This window comes from Grus americana, chromosome 4, assembly GCF_028858705.1.
Source record: "Grus americana isolate bGruAme1 chromosome 4, bGruAme1.mat, whole genome shotgun sequence".
Lineage (NCBI taxonomy): Eukaryota > Metazoa > Chordata > Aves > Gruiformes > Gruidae > Grus > Grus americana.
Window position 1 is genome coordinate 78,830,612 of NC_072855.1, and position 16,981 is coordinate 78,847,592.

General features: G+C 39.7%; 1 protein-coding gene across 6 annotated transcripts in view; it reads left to right on the forward strand.

The window, feature by feature from the left end:
• NDST4 (N-deacetylase and N-sulfotransferase 4) overlaps positions 1-16,981 on the forward strand; it is a 149,601-nt gene that overhangs the window by 24,567 nt on the left and 108,053 nt on the right. The window lies entirely within an intron of this gene.

Genomic DNA, 16,981 nt, shown 5'->3' on the forward strand with positions numbered 1-16,981 from the left:
TGTAAAAAAATTTATTGTAGATAGCCAAGACATCTTACTCGTTGTAAACAACACAGCTATTTTTAAGTAATTCTGATGAAAAAAAGGTAGTCTTTCGATTGTCTCAAAGAACACTCACACTGAAGTTTTATTCATGCACACAGATATTTGTATTCAGGTATGTTGATTTGCTAACATGGGATGAGACTGCTGCATCATGTGGTTACTAATATTTGGTTAATGGAAATGTAAAAACGGGATGAAGAGACATGCTATCCTCTTCTCAGGAAATAAAAACAACCCCGTTTGATCTCAAGTCCTTTCTTAGCCTGTTCAAAAATATGACATACCATATTTTAGACACCTGTGTAATCCAGGGGATTTCAGCTCAGTCTTTGTTTCACAGAGATTTAGAGGTGGAACCAGCATTTTGTTAAAATTCAAGTGCCCAGGCAAACATCGAAAAGCAAAGAATCATATGTAATGTAGAAACTGTGGCTCCCTGTTCATACTCAAAGTCAAGTAACAGGCACTGTAAAAACATTATTGTTATTTGAAAGGATTTTGAAGTCTCCAAAACAATTTCACAGTGACCATCACAAATTTATTAGCTATAACAAGATTAAATGGAAGGCCAATACTTAGTAGATTATGTATGAGAAATTATGAATATGACCGGGGTAATTTTCATCCATTTTTAGGGACCTATGTATAAAAGAGCAATTATGGAAGGCAATGACACCAGAAAACATGCACGCAAAGGACAGCATGCTGTAAAAGGTGTTAAACTGTGCCCTGAAAAAGCATTGAAGACCCTTGTAATGAAAATACAACCCTCCTTACTGAAACTCGGCATTTTCCATACCGCACCGATACATTCACCTTAATTTTACAAGAAATGAGACTGTCTGCAGCAAGTGATGATTTTGAGTCCCAGAAGTTTTGATGCCCAATTTGTGAGATGCTGTAGAGGCTTTTCAAAAGTGTTGAGTGTCCATTTCCTGAAAACCAGCTACTTGGAAAATACTTTAGGTTGAGGCGGCAAAACCAGAAGTGTCTTAAAAACTTGAGGCAGCTATACTTTATTTAGTTTCTAACGGGGAATGCCAAAGGTAAAGTTTCTGCAATCTTTACTAACACGTACTTTTTTTTTTTTTGCAGTGATATTGGCAGTAAACTCTTTTTTGTATGCTAAGCCTGGCTCTTGTGACATGTAGAAATTAGCAAAACAAACGACCTTGATTTACTCCATATGTAAGCTGTACCAAGTACAGTGGCAAGTTACACAACTGAGAAAACACAGCATGACTCTCTAATATTTCCAGACTCTTTGCAGGAGATGCCGAGGAACTCAATTTGAAGTTAAGATATTTGATATTCAGTCTTGTGGATAAAATGTTTAATTGCTTGGCTTCGGCTTATTCATGAGCAACCAATATCCAACACAAAGAACATTTTGATCGAACATTTGGCACTCTCCTGATTGGTTTGGTTGCTCCCTGACTGTATGCAAGTTCTTAGAAAACCAGAGTCCTGATGCTTGCATTCACAATTTGAAATTTAATTGCCGCAACTGTTCTGCAATTGTTGCTTTAAACAGTCTGTTTTGACTAACGCTCATTGCCTAGCTCATAATCCCACAAGATGAACTAACACAGTTGGCTCAAATACAATGGAGGGTGAGGGACATAAAATACCCTCCATCAATTTTGATGATAGGTTTCTACAATAAAAGTCCAAGGGTCATATTCACCAGGGCTGGCACAGGAAATCACATCCGACAGCTCCAAGGACAGATTCATCTCTCAGAGCAGATTCACTTGTAACGGTACTCCGTAGTGGGCATTTACCAAAACCTTGCCACACAAACCCAATACAACTCCCTCCACTTTCCTGTTTACCCTGTTTCCCGCTCGCAAGCAGACGCTTTGCTCAGACAAGGAACGTACCCAACTGCTGTGTCCCCTGGCAGCTTTCAGTGGGACTGCTCCTTCTCACAGCTGGGACAGCAGCAGCTTCTAAGCTTCATGTTTTTTCAACACTGTTTCTACCATTCCCTCTGTTTTGAGGCTTCCGGGTAGCTGGTGGAAAGGTCAAATCGAATTAAATAGTTTTGCTGTATGGCAGTAAACTATAATCCCTTCACCCATAGCTCTTCAAACACGCAAGTAAAGTAGAATAATTTGAAATCAGGATTCTTTCTTTTTCTTTTCTTTTTCTTCCTCTCTCTCCATTGTGCTTTACTGATAGGTGAAAGGCTAATTTAGTCTCAAGAGTGTTCTATGTCCACCCCAACTATTTCATTTCAATAAATAACCTTGCTGTGAATACATTTTAATTAGTGATTTTGTACTTGGAATTGCACAGTTGTAATACAGTAGGCGTGAGGATCTATTGAAATAGTATAAAAACGGCATAATTATTTTCAAAAGCTCTGTTGGAATAATGCAGGTAAAAAATTCCCCTGCTGGTGTCTGTTTTCTGTGTCCAACGTATCATTAGTACTTCACATTCTCTCTGTATTTATGAAAGGGTAGATGCATGGACTTCAGGTTGTACAGGATGCCCCCATGGTCCTAGAGATTTTTCATTCTTTTGTTTGCTGTTGCTTGCTGAGATGATTGTAATGAAGATTTTGACTTCATTTGATAATTTTGGTCTAATTGACTGAAAGATATTACAAAGAAAAATAGCAACAAAGCCATGAGATTCAGAAGGATTTCCATAACGCTATGGGCCTGGCCTGGGATCCTTTCATGCAATGTAGAATAAAGTGACAGAGGAATGATTTTGAGGAGCGGTGAAAGAAAAATCCTTAAGAACCATACGCTTATTTCAAAACCAAATCCGAAATCGCAAACAAGATGCCGGGCTTCAGCCTAGAAGAACCTGGTATAAAATTAAAGGGGGTGACATGTATAACATGATTAAATCAGGCATTAGTTATGTTTACGATGAATGCTGCTCAATTAATTTGGCCATTGCTCTCAGGACACACACTGTGGCACAGAACAAAAAGAATGATAAAGGCAAAATGGATTTGTAAACACTATATTAAGCTGCATTTGATGTGCAAGTTCCCTTGAAGGGCCTTTTTTTTTTTTTTTTTTTTTTTGACAAAATTATCGTGTTTAAGAAAACTGCCAGAAATTCACTGGCATGTCAATGAAAACAAGAAAGTGTTCTTAAAACGTAGGCAATTTACACCTACTTACAGTGACTATAGTTAAGGAACACGTACATAAGCTGTCATATCTGCTCCCTTCAACTCCCTCATCACGTCGATGCGGACATTTTGGCAAGTTTTCTGACCTGCAGGTAGTCTGAACGAGTAGGCTACCTTCAGCCGCCATACGTGCTGGCATCCAAGCCAGTCTTTTCAGCCCAGGGAAGAGCCACCCATCAGCAGAGGACAAGGGGAAGAGCAGCAGGGTCTCAGCAGCACTCAGTGCCTCTGCAAAGAAAAGAGCGATGCGGTTTTCCCAGGCTGCTCCTCGTTTCTGGGAAAAGGATGGTGGTGGAAACAACCGGCGAGAGCGCGGCTTTGCATTCCCATCTCCCTTTGGGTTATGATTCTCTCTGGTCTAGGATTTATTTAAGAGAGGAAATTGCTGCAAAACTTGGATCCGTCTGCGTCTACGTTCAGACTCTTCTCAGACACAAATACTGAAGTCTCAATCGGCTATTGAGCATGACGGTAGTTCAGAGCGGGAAATGTGCTGTCTGTGCAGCTACGCTTGCAGCCGTTGTGCTACGGAGGGAGCACAGCAGTCCTCCGGCTCTGCTCAGCAATGGGCTTGGAGTGGCAGCTGCCACTTAATGTAGTGTGGTAACATCGCATATAATGAAGCTGACTGTAGTAATGTTTTAGCCGGTGGCGTGGTTGTTTTGTCACAGAGATATTGTGTTGATGGCTCTAGCGAAGCACCTAACAATAGTCAATGGGGAGAGAAAAGCTTATGGTCTCAAAACAAATTCATAGGAAAAGCAGTGAAATGGGAGTGTTGATATTCCATTTGAAATTTTACTAGTTCAGAAAATGAGACTTTTAAAACCTTGTAAAATTACAGATTACAAAAGCAATTTACTGAACCTGCGGTGCCTTTAAACGTGTATCTCACTGAAAAGGCTTGACAGTGTCTCTGCTTACACATCCTGTTGCAATGCAGACCCGGCATCTGCTTTATTCATCCCTCATTTGTATTCTGTTATTTCATGATTGTTCCTGACCAGTTCTTAAACCTTAAACACCAGCATCTCCAAATGAGAGGAGCCTGGCTTCCAGGGAGGAGCTTACTTGTACGTAGCCTCCTCAGGCAAGCACAGCAGCATCCCTCCCTATGGCAGCATATTGCTCCTAATTAATTACCTATACATTGCTCTAGGCAGGAAGGCGCTTTCATCAAGAGCACCAAACAAAGAGTAGTGTTGTTTCCAGAGAAACCTCAAGGTATAATTATATACAGAAGGTGTCGTGAGATCACCTGTCTGAATTCATCAATATTAAGGGCTTTGGAAGAGGGGAAGGGAGGTTGGAACATGAGGACTAAGAGTTCAGAGAGCAATCAGGCCACCTGAAAAAAGAGCAGTCCTACAACCTGGGGTCAAAAACAGGGGAAAAGGCAAAAATTAAGAAGGACTCCGAGCATGAATGTTTAGTCAGTGGTAGAAGAAATTAAGACTGAGGTGTATTTGGGCTTTTCTACGAGATGTTTGGGAAGAAATCTGAGAAACCGTCATAAACTTGAAAGGAATGTGTAATAAAGTAACAAGAGTAGAGAGTTTAAGGATTAGAGACGGGTGGATGAAGAGATAAGACATAAAGGTCACTATGCAAGGACCTCATAAATTCTGTATTGTATGCATTCTTGACTATCTAAGTTTTAAAAGAAGAGAGAAGTATATTGATGTTACAAAGCAGAACAGAGTCTGGTCTGTTTTGTGCAGATAAAGCTCACAAAATGTTGTGTATCACTGAGGAAAACAAAGCACAACAGAAAGTTCTTCTGGGAAAAATAAAGACTGAAATCAAGAAATAAACAGGAAATAGCAACGTTTATCCACACCTGCTGCCTTGCTGTTGCTGGAAATTGAACATCTTGGATGCGTCTATCTGCACTGGGCAAATAATTGCTGTTTACTGTCCTAGGGGAAAGTCTGGAAAGCACGGGGAGATCAAAATCCCTGGGGCATATCCTTCCTTTTCATAAAGTATAGTCAATGAAGCTATGATCACTTAGAACACCTGATGATACACCTCCCCTAGTAACCAAACCTCTACTTTTCCCAGATATGACAATCTTAAAAATAGAAGAGCAAGAAAATTGCCCATTCCATTTATTCCATTTATACTGCTGAAATCTGAGTTAGAACAGATACTTCTTATCCCCCAGGAAAACTGTTTCTGTTAATATCTTGGTAAGGGATTCACCCTCGGGAAGTGTGTGCGTGCTCCACAAGGCTGTTCAGGAAAAGGCAGAGGGACGCACTGCCTTTTTTTCCGCCTCCCACTCTCTTCTTCATTTGGCTCACTGTGCATATTAGGAGTAAGAGAGAGAGACCAGGTTTTGTTCCTTAAACACTTAAACACGCACTTTTCCAGACATAAGCAAATACCCAAGACTGCACACCAATCTTGGTTCAAAGCGCACTCTGGCCCTATGTAAAAATTACTCCCCTTCTCCTTGCGCTTTATGAATGGAAGAAGCAGATGATGGTCCTGTGTGGCTGAACGCAAGGAAAGCAGGTTGGTGAGGCACGCTTTACTTACAGCTATGCTTTCTGGGTCTCCAAATTAGGATGCAGAAGAAGAATGCAGTCTCTGCCTTAGCCAAATGTAAAAGGAACCTTTTTGCATATTTTTGATATGTGATCCTATCAGCAGACAGCTTTTTCTTTTCAGTACAATAAATCCTTGTAATTCCACAGTACAGAAATCTGACAGTACAGAAAGTAATCTTTATGATGGCTAAAAGTCTTTGCACAGCATATATTGCAGCTTACGATAATTATTTATTACTGGTGTTACCATTACTGAGTGTTTAATGCACTTGTGGCCAGTGGGCAGAAAATAAGCAATATCTGGTGACAACACCAAGAATGCACCTCTTCACATGGCAAGTAACTTTTTAAAGTTCCTGTCAGGCTGTAATATTTTTCCCCTCCTTGCAAGAGTATTAAAATAAAAACTTTGGATATATAAATCAGAGTAGGGTGAGTTCACTCCTGTGCCAAGAGGGAGCCGAATGAATCCTGTAGATGTTAAAGCTGCAAGGGGCCTCCTAGATCATCTTGTTCCGCCTTCCCTTCCCATTGCTATTAACAACTGCTAGTGTCACAAGAGCAGAATCTTAAATAGCAAAAGTATGGAAAAGAAATACCGGGCTCTCCCCTCTAGCTGCTCATCAGTGCATCAACTTTTTCTACAAAATATTTATTACAGCTTTATTTTTCTATACCTTTCTATTTTCTCACATACCATATCTAATATTCACATCATCACCTCTGCAGTGATGGTGAACTTTCTCTAGATATTCCATTGTAAGACTGACCTTCCCTTAAGAATGCCTTTTTCTCCTAATGCATAAAATGAATTTTCTTTTTTCTAGTTTCAGTCCATTACATCTTTTAAGTACCCAATAATTCCTCACCATCTTTATTGTCACTATAGTTTGATATTTATAGACAAGTACGTCCCTTCCTTATTGCTTCAATATGGAGGCACAGAGGTGACAACCATATGATAAATAGCAAGTCTACTTGATAAACTGAGAAATCGTGTGGGAGAAGACTTTCAAAGGCATCAAGAGGAATTAACAATCCCACGTGCAAGCGTGTGTGTGTGCACGCAGGGGCGTAACAGGAAGGAAAAAGAGAAAGGATTTTCAGCGTGACTAATATTCCTCCATGAGGAATGATTCTTTTAAGGTGTTTTGAGAGCAGTGAGATGGATCTATCAGTATGCAATTTTATTTATTTTCACTTCACTGAAGCAAGCAATCTGGAGATGAAGTAAGGCAGAGAGGTGATCCTGTCCACCTCTTCGCCATTAGGCATTGCATAATAATGTTTTGTGTTTTCAGCATTTAGCCGCGCAAGCCTTAAGCAGTAGGATTTCCTTACTTGTCTGCGTTACAGCCTGAGCCCATGGTTAAGCCCCAGGGCTCTAGGAGAGCAGGTCAACATGAGCCGGCAGGATGCTGCCATGACCAAAGCTCTGCCGCGCTTCCTCACCTGGCTGAACCAGGACCAGAGATGGACCAGTGTTCATTACGGGCTTCATCCCCTTTCCCTCTAAGTCATCTTCAGCTCCGGTGCTCAAGTCTTTTACGACCATTTCCCCTTAGGCAGAATTCATCACTTCACATGTGACTCTCCTTCCTTCTGTTCTAATGTCACCTTTATTTTCCCTAAAAGGGTTACTGGAAACATGTCCTTGAAAGGAATCTATCATGACAATTTTATGCTCGTAGCTGACTGCCTTTCCTGGTTTTCCAAGGGGTGCTCTTTCTCATATTTCTTATCTCACCAATATGGTTATTAAAGCTTTTGAATATCTTTAGACCATTTGCCTAGTATTGACTTTCTGCTTTCTGCATACCAGAGTACTTGCCTAGCGCTCTTGTGATATATCATCTGAATGCAGGCTATTTTTTCCTGTTATGCAAATATTTTTTTAATGAGAATTTGATCTGTTTTCATGTATATTAAAGGGTATAACAGCTATTACTGTTATCAGTAGCTGCAACTTGCTTATATCCTGAAACAAATAATGTTAATGCTGGTGGTATAAGCTGTTAAAGTTGGTGGTATAGTAGAAGATATTATACATAAAAAGTGTTGGAAAAACAAAAATGGTCCAGTGGCCTAGGAGGAAATGGCTAGCTCATTCCTCAGACTGATGTAAATATTGCTGAATATCAAGTTTTACCCACTATAACAACTTTACAGGATGGTCTCACACTGGTTTTCAGTTTAGTTCAGGCCTGTTTGGTTTTTGGTTGGGTTTTTTTTCTCCAAAAAGGGATTTTTGCTATGGTTCAAAGCACCATAAAGTAGGTGCAGAGATGGTAGCATAGCAACCACAAAAAAGAAAGTTTAAACACTGAGAAAATGAGCTTTTTGCTTTCTAATAGCAGAGCTTTCACGTTCATATCTTCTTGCTGGGTTTGAAACACCTGTTTTTATTTCAGCTGACTTTCTTTGCTTCATTCTTTCAGTACAGAAAGCTGTATGGCAGTCCTGAATTACAATTAAGTAAGTCTGTTTTCTGTGAATATTCTCTGGTCATCAACAAACAGCGAGCAGAATTTTGAATGGTGAGGAATTAATTTAGTTTTAAAATTAAATTAGCGTTTCCTTGAAATGGAAGTGGGTTTTGTTATGAAACAGAATTGGTTCTCACTACGGGCACAAGAATAAACCTACTTCTTGCTGCTGACTCAGGAAAATTTTAGTGATCACATCAAATAAATCCAAGCAATAACCACTGTGATTTTTTTAAAATCCATTTGAAGGCTATATGCCCTCTCTGCACAATAATATGAACTCTGGACAGCTGAGGGACTGAGAGTTCAGTGTTTTGGCACGTCGTTGACTTTTCCTGTTTACCTGAATTGAGTTTAAGGCTGTGACTCATCTCAGATTTGCATCTTTGTTTTACAAGTTCTTGGTGTCTGGAAAAGTGGATATGAAACGCTGACTTAAATAGCATTCCTGCTAGTAACATCTTCTCGGCACGCCTGTGTAGCCACATAACAAGAGAAGCTGTGGAAAATAATCAATGAAGACATTTAAACTGTTTCTCTTTTGAATCTTTGTTTAGTTAATCTTGAATCCTTTTGCATTCTCTATTATATTTTTAATTAGGGTAATTTTTCCTGCTGATACATTAACTGTAACAGACACAAAAGATCTTTGAATCGTAGAAAGTATACCGCACCATGTACACCCTCAAACTGTGATTTATCCTGAAATGAAACGATTTCTACCAAACTGGAATCTCACTGTCCCTACACTGCAGTTAATTACAAGTGATCTTTTGCTCAGGTTTATCTGTATTTTCACCTGTTCTCCCTTCCAAGCTGTCAGCCTCCCAAACATACACCAGAAGGCCTCTAAACCTATACTAGAAAAATAATAGTTCCAAATGTGCCATTGCAGATTTTGCAGTTGTAGTGGCTTGTTTCCAATACATTTACAGTATTCCAATGTATCTGTGTTCAAATTATGTGATTTTCGGCTGCTTCTGTGCTCCTTGTTAACATGGGAACGCGTGAAGCGGAAGGGACGTGTTCATAGAAGCTGGATCTCTGTCAGATGTATTGCGGTGCCTATGAAAGGCAAAGATTAGGATAAAAAAGGAGGAAATGACTGAACAGACCTCCTGGTTGTTAACATGATGGCTTCCCTCATCTATGACCTGGAGGGCTTCCAACCACCAGCGTTTTGGATGAGAGGGCAAATAGCTGACAGCTTGCTGTACTTGACCCTGTCCAATTTCCCTACCACCTGCAGGGTCCCAGCTGGGGCGAGGGATGCTGAGGACCCCCTGCCCCGGGGTGATCACGCCCCGATGTCCCCTGTGCCAGCGGGGCCAGCGCTGCAACACAAGGGTGGGGGGACCAGTGGTGGTGGTCGTCTGGTGGGGCCACAAGGCAGGACGGAGAGCTTCTGAAATACCCCCAAATGAGTTTTTGCCTTCAGACTTGTGCAGAATGAAAATAATTCCTTATTCTTATACCATAAATACAAATATTACACTTTGTCTCCAATTTTTCCAACCTTGATTTTCCATGAAAAGCAAGTCAAAATGAGAAATCCTTAAAGAAATTTCTACCCCGTCGTTGCAAAATGGAAATCTGCTATGACTTGAAAAAACCTACTTACAACTTCAGTGAAACTTTTGCATGACTGAACTTCTAGGATGCACTTCACTATGTAGTTTTCCATTATTAACCCAATCTCTCTAAGTTTTCCTCTTCCAACTGTAATTCTGTTGGCAGTATTTCAGTTGTTATAGAAGTAGTGCTATAACATTTCACACCAAGCTGTGCAAAGCCTTTAAAATTATGGAGCTTTACAATGGACCTAAAATTCTTATGTCCGTGTTACAGCGAGATTATTCGAAGCCCAGAAGTTATGCAAATTGGCTATAGTTATGCAGAGCAGAGCTCTGAAGAAAATACTAATATCCTTACTCCACACCTTGTTCATATCTAATGGAAGATAGATCCACCACCATAATTAGTCCTCTTATTTATGACTTATGTAATTTTTCATTACGTGCTATTGACACATCTTCATTTTCCATATACGTTTCGCATTGGAATGTCATTACTGATGACTTGTTAATGGTAAAATAACAACAATAAAAAGAACAACAGCGTTGGAGAATTATTGATTATGGAATAATATGCTTTTAAAAAATGTGAAGTATTCATGTTTTTTCTTTCACAAGTGTATTAGAGCCAGTAGTTGTTCTGCAGTTAAAGCTGGAGATATTATAAGATTTATTTATTTATTTTTCAAGTTAAATTCAGCTTGGGAAAATTACTAGCTGGATTAGCTAAAATTTACTAAAATATGCATTCTGATTAAAAAAAATGTAGACATCTTAGCATCTCTTTTATTCACTGTGTTAGCACTAATGGCACTAAACACCATTTATTGAATAGAGTACCCCTTCTAACTTTGCTGGTGCAAGTTACATCGGACTTGCTGCTCTCCCTGCATTTGTCAGCAGACTGCTCTTGCCCCTGACAGTGCCTTTGTATCCCGACATCGTGTGGAGTGTCCTACCTGACGACCACACCGTCTCCAATGAGCTCTACCTCTTGATAGTCCATTCTCACGCAATATTCTGCGTTCAGTCTGCACCTTCCATCCATCTTCAATGACCTATGGCATCCAGCAAGACCATACCGTAGATGCCCAAATACATTTTCTGTTCTTTGTTTTGCTGCGGTTCTTTGGCAGATGGAAAGAGGCTTCACATCCCTATAGGGGCAGTGAAACATATGCAATGGGCAGAAGAACTGCTTTTGTATCTGTTCCCGTTGGTTGCTTTTCTTTCCTACTCCATCAAGATTTCTGAGATGACAGCGATGAGAAACTACTGTAAACCTCACTGGACCACTTACATTGGTAAACAGTTTAGAAACAAGCGGTGCACGGACTTAAGCCTCACTAACTGAGCTCCAGGGTTGAGTATAGCATAGCACTTACAGTGGGGCTTGTCATTAGTATCGCTACTGGAATATACATTAAAACAAAGAATGTAACCATCACTGTACTTATACAGCACACATATGCTGTGAGCTCAACTGCAAGCAAACTCATGAGCAGAGATGGGGAAGCAACCCAGCAAACTCCAGGAGGCTTTTCTTTCCGGATGATCAAAGGACCTCAAGGTGAAGTATACTCACCTCAGGTGTTAGACTCAGCCAGCGGTTTTACTCTTAGAAAGCGCTACATGCGAACATTAATAAAAATACAGAATCCTGGCTCTAAGTGACCTACACGCATTTCAGAGAAGACATCTCATTTTCTGCCTAAAGTCAGTCAAGTGCGGTGAATTGAAAGAATAGAGCCTCTAAGTCTTAAGCCAATATTTCTCATTAAACAAACTTAATTTTTAATGGAGGTTTGAAAGTAAACAGTATACTATTCAGAGCAATAATTATTACCGTTTAATTCAGGAGACCTTCATCAATACATCAACCAATCTGATTTCAGTCGAAATCTGGGAACTTATCACCTCTTGAGACTTAATCAGAGTCATCTCCAATCCAACTGAATCACTTACGGACATTTGTAAAGGATATTTCTTCACGTGTATCTTATTGTCATTGCCTGAAACAATATTACCTGAAATGCTGGGAACGCTTACTACTTTTTAATTGTAGACATATAATTATGAGGTTCCCACTCCCCTAAAGGGGACCTCGCCTCTTTCCAATCACTATACATGAACTTGGACCCCCATACCCTCACTTATGTCCAGCGTAGACAATGCGAACAACTTATTGTGACGCAACTTTACAGGTTACTCATGAGGCAGGTAAATCAGGATAGGAGAGAAATTTAATATCTGAGGTTATTTTAAAGGGGCATGGATCTTTCCATGCTTCAACTACCCAGGAGGCTGAGAAAGAATGAAGTCCAGGGCCCTGTGCTGACAGCACATCAAAATCAGAGAAGCACAAAAGTAAATGAAAGCATTATGATAAGTTCACCCATGCATTCCACAGGAAAAAAATACCAGATACAATACAGAAATGCAGATGATTTCACTGCACCCAAGACAGATCTCTCTGCAAATCCTATTCCCATGACTGACAACACAAACCTGTGTCCTTTTTCTTATGGGTTTGTTCAACCAGCTTGAATAAAAAAAAAAGAGCACTTACTGTGACTTAGTTACTGAACAGAAAATTGTAAGCCAAAATGTGACAGTTTTTCCATTAGAACCTACAATTAGGTAATCTACAAAATTAATTTCCTTCACCTTTAATGAGGTTCTGTTATGTGGTTTGGTGTACATTATTGTGTGTATTAGTCATAGCCGGACTGAAGGGAAATGCAGCATCAAATTTATTGTAACAGCAATTTTCCTTAAAGTATATTAGCACAGATGAATTGGCAGATCCCTAATACATGGCTTAAAGCTATCTTTTATACAATATTGCCCTCTATGGGAGCACAAGATGTAACCGATTTGAAATAAGCATGCTGCTGGTCTTTTGTCTTATTAATTTTTTTAGTATAATGTCTACTTTCTTAAAATGCTTTTCTTTTTAACATAAAAGCTTTATGCCATCAGGAAAATCAACCTATTACCCTCTCATTATTTAATCTATTCCTTTCTAGCCTACATTTCATATTGTAACAAATATATCTATTACTGGTGTTTAGCTTTTATATGATAATTTCAGTTCACAGAGTCACTGCTCAAAGTGTGTGTGCCTTTCTGCCATGTTTAAAAAAAACCCACCGCAAAACAAAAACACAAACCAAACTGAAACCAAAATGTACACAACTGAGTAGTCACATCAGTGATATAAATACTGAACATTATTTCTAAAGTGCCCAAAAGTCTTGAGAGGCGACTCCAAAACATCATTACAGCTAGAAACGGATACTGTCAAATGTAACCTGTTGAGCATGAGTGCATGAGAAGAGAAGGAATGACCATGATAAAGGAGTATAATGGTTAAGTCAAGTATCAAGAGCTTATTCACTTGGAGTGCTCTCACTTTTGATTACTCCACCCATGTTTTTCTTTGATCATTTTAATTAAGTCACCTTTATTTCCTTCCCATGAGCAAAATACATTGTTAAAAGGAATCTGAGTCCAAAAATGATTGTTTGAAGAATGATGATCACTGTGCATTGTTCAGGCTGAACTGTACTGTGTATTCAAAAAAAAAAAAAAAAAACCAACCATTCCTGCTGCTGCCCTCCTGATTTTTTGAAAGCAATGCTGAAAGTCTGTAATTCCTACGTCAAGAAAAATGAATCAATAGCAGTTAGACATTAAAAGCATTTCTTTCGCTTATTAACTATTCTCCTTACAGATATTGCAGAGATATTTCATATTTCTAGAGAAAGTCAGTGCAATGTAAATATAAAATCATGATCTTGATTTCCTTTGTCAGACTACAATTTCTTGAAGTATGTTAGCATCCCTTTTGTTGAACCCAGGTTTTTTAATGTTGAGACGCAGCATAGTTACATCAGTCTAAAAATAGACCTCAGAGGGAATACATCCACCTTCCCATTTCAGTGTGATGTGTCATGTTTCATGGTTCGGGATGGCTTTTGTAAAGCGGGGCAGTTCAGCGTACCACGTTGTGGCCCACGAGAGAAACGAAGAGAGCACTCCAAATGTGTACCAGCGTAAGCTAGAGCTCCTGTCAGGCTACAGAGGCTGCCAAAATCCCGGCATAGTTTTGAAAGTTATGATACCAAAAGTGTTCTGGTAATGAACAGCTCGCGCTTATCGTAACAAAAAAACCCCCACAAACATTGGACCTGGAGTACTTATTTTACTTGCACAATTAATCCCACTGAAGCTAACAGAGGTACCCATCTTAGGGAGACAAACGTGTTCACACACCTAAAGACAAACACAATTCCTTAGAACAGAACACATTCTGGAGACCTTTCAAGTGCCGAACATTCATGTACCCAGTAATCACTAGGAGCAAATCAATTTACTTGGAGGGACTTGGTCTTCCCTTTAAGTACCATGGACCTGCTTCAGAGCAGTGGCAATTTGCAAAGGAGAAGGGCACAGGAGAGAACAGAAACCAATTTACAAAGGCTTTGTTTAACATCAAGATTTCCCACGCTAGCGGGAGCATTAGCAGAAGTAGCTCATAAGCATGAGGCCTCCTCCTGTAGGACTGGATGAAGCAGAAAACAAATGATAATGGGATTATCTAAAATAAAAGAAATTTTCTAAGAGGTGAAACAAAGCACTCTGTACAACAGGATCCATTTATTACCGTACTGCTAGAATACCAGTTTGAAAATGGTCGAGTAATGGATTTTTCACTTTGCAGGTTTTTTTTAAGTTTTAAATTAGGGTATATAAAAAGCTACACTTGTGAGAGCTAACCTAGAAAAAAAAGTCATCCTTAGAATGTAATGGAAGCTTGATATCTAGATAGCAAGGACAGAAAAGTAAAAAGAGAAAGATAAATGCTCTTTGTAGTTTCTCCTTTGAAAATATCATTCCTGGTTTCACCTTTTATTCAGAAATGGATTAGAGTATTTAAAGAGCCTCTGTAGACATGTTAAAGGGGACTCCCATTGGAGCTATGGTCTAATTAAGCTACTTTATGAATCATTCCACAGTTTGAATAACTAAAAAAAAAAAATTTAAAATCACTTAATACATTAAACCAAGAGTTCAAGCTTCTTAATTTTTAATAATCAAGGAGGAAACGCTTAGCTTTAAGATTTGTATGCTATCACTTAGTTTTATGGATGATGTTCTTTGTGATAATGGCTTTGCCAACAGTTGGTTTGGATTCCTCTTTATTAGAAGCCACCTTCCTGTAGGCATCTTACCAGCCCTACTACAACTTCACTGTTTGTACTGTTTGTTTTCTTGGATGAGCTGTTAACCATTGGATCCTCAAAAGTACTGGCTCGCTGATTTATCCATCAGGAAAACAACATACCACAGTGATACAATCCCATTACTCTCTCTTTACTTAGAAAGCCACCAAGGCTCAGATATGCAGCTGCCACATGACAACCAAATGTTGATATCATACAGAGATAATTGTTCTCAGGGTCCCAAGTGTTGTGATAGAGCAGCAAGAATGAATTACCTCTTTCTTTCCCAAAATAATACCATAATTTGCTAGCTAATTGCTCCTGAAAATGCAAGGGGAGAGGAGAGACGTGTATATATATTATTCCCCAATGGCCAAGTTACAGACCTTTCCTTCAAGCACATTCTGCTTTCCTCTCTGCATTTAATTTTTTCCAAAAATAGCCCCACTAAGTTTGGACTGGGAGAACGCAGAAAGACTTAACGGACCTCAGCAGAAGAGCGATGCAGCAGGGACGAGTCCCTCCACACCAGCACCATTGCCTGGTCTCTTGGGTTGGCCTCTTCCCTTGCTGGAGGCAGAGCAGAATTGGTCATTTTTTGCCTGTTCCTCATTGCAGCACATACTCTGCAAATCAAGGGGGACTCTCTCCATTTCATGGAAATCACAAATCAGTGCAAATCGTGGTGGGCTATCTGGAGATCATCAGGAGCTGGTAGATAGATCTGCTAAAGTTCACGCTGGAGAAAAGAAGGGTACTACACAGTCTCCTCGCAAGAAGTTCCTCAAGCTGCTGTAAAGCAATGCTGTACAAAATGCGTTACCCATTAAACTAAGTCACTTCCCCAGCCTGAACCTGGGCTGTGAGCAGGCACTGGAGAACTACACCACAGCTGATGCACAGTGGGATGACAACACTTCTGCTGTTTGCTGTACTGGGGATGAGAAAAACTATGTGATGATCTCTGACGAAGGATAACCTTTGTGAGTCGCATCGGTCACATAGGAGAAAGAAATACAGTAAATAATTCTTCATACTTCCACAGAAAGGGGAAATGGGAGCGCTACCAGAGTTTCTAGATCAACAAACGTCCATATTTGCAACAGTTTTCAATGCAGTGGAAGTAGCTACAGAAGCAGCAAGCTTTTCTGAGCGAGGCAGTCGTTGGGTGAATTGGACTTGCTTTTAGTCTAGTTTTTGCGAGGATTTACAAATATAGATTGACTCGCTTATCAGTAGGGAGGTCACAAGAACAGTCTTCGTGAAAACAGACCAAATGAGAAGCAGCTTCCGTGCATTGCAAAGGCGGTACAGGTGCGAACACAAATCACAAGGGGGCTGAGCAGAAAATAAACCCTCTCTGGTGCTTCAGCCTCTCCCGCTGCATGAAGGTGTGGATTAGGAAAAAGCTCTTTTCTTTCTAAGCTCCAGTCCTACCCCCATTTACTTTCCAGGAGCTTTCTGCTGACTTTATGCCAAAGCTGAACCCAGGAAGGATTCTGGAAGGAAAATTGTGGGAAAGAGCCCAAAAGGCTTTCTAGGTACAGAAAGACATGCTTCTCTCTCACACAACATGAACCAAGCCTTCTCTCAAAGCGAGCTGCTACCTCAGGAAGCGGTGGCACAGATCCGACTGTGGTTTAAGCAGAACAAGCTCATTTTTCCTTTGATAGTATCTTGATAACAGTACTTAAAAGACCAGAGTTTATATTTTTATAGTTGAGTAAGCACTTAAGACATAAAATAATAATGTAATTAGATGTGGAGCAGCTCTAATGCTAGATGTTAATGTATGTATGTTGGTTTAACAGATATTTCAACGTTAGTTTATATCAACACACTCTCTGAAACCAATAAATCCAAAGCCTTACAGGAACAAAAACACACTAGGATATTTGGCAAAGGAATAAAAATTTAAGATAAAGGTGATTAC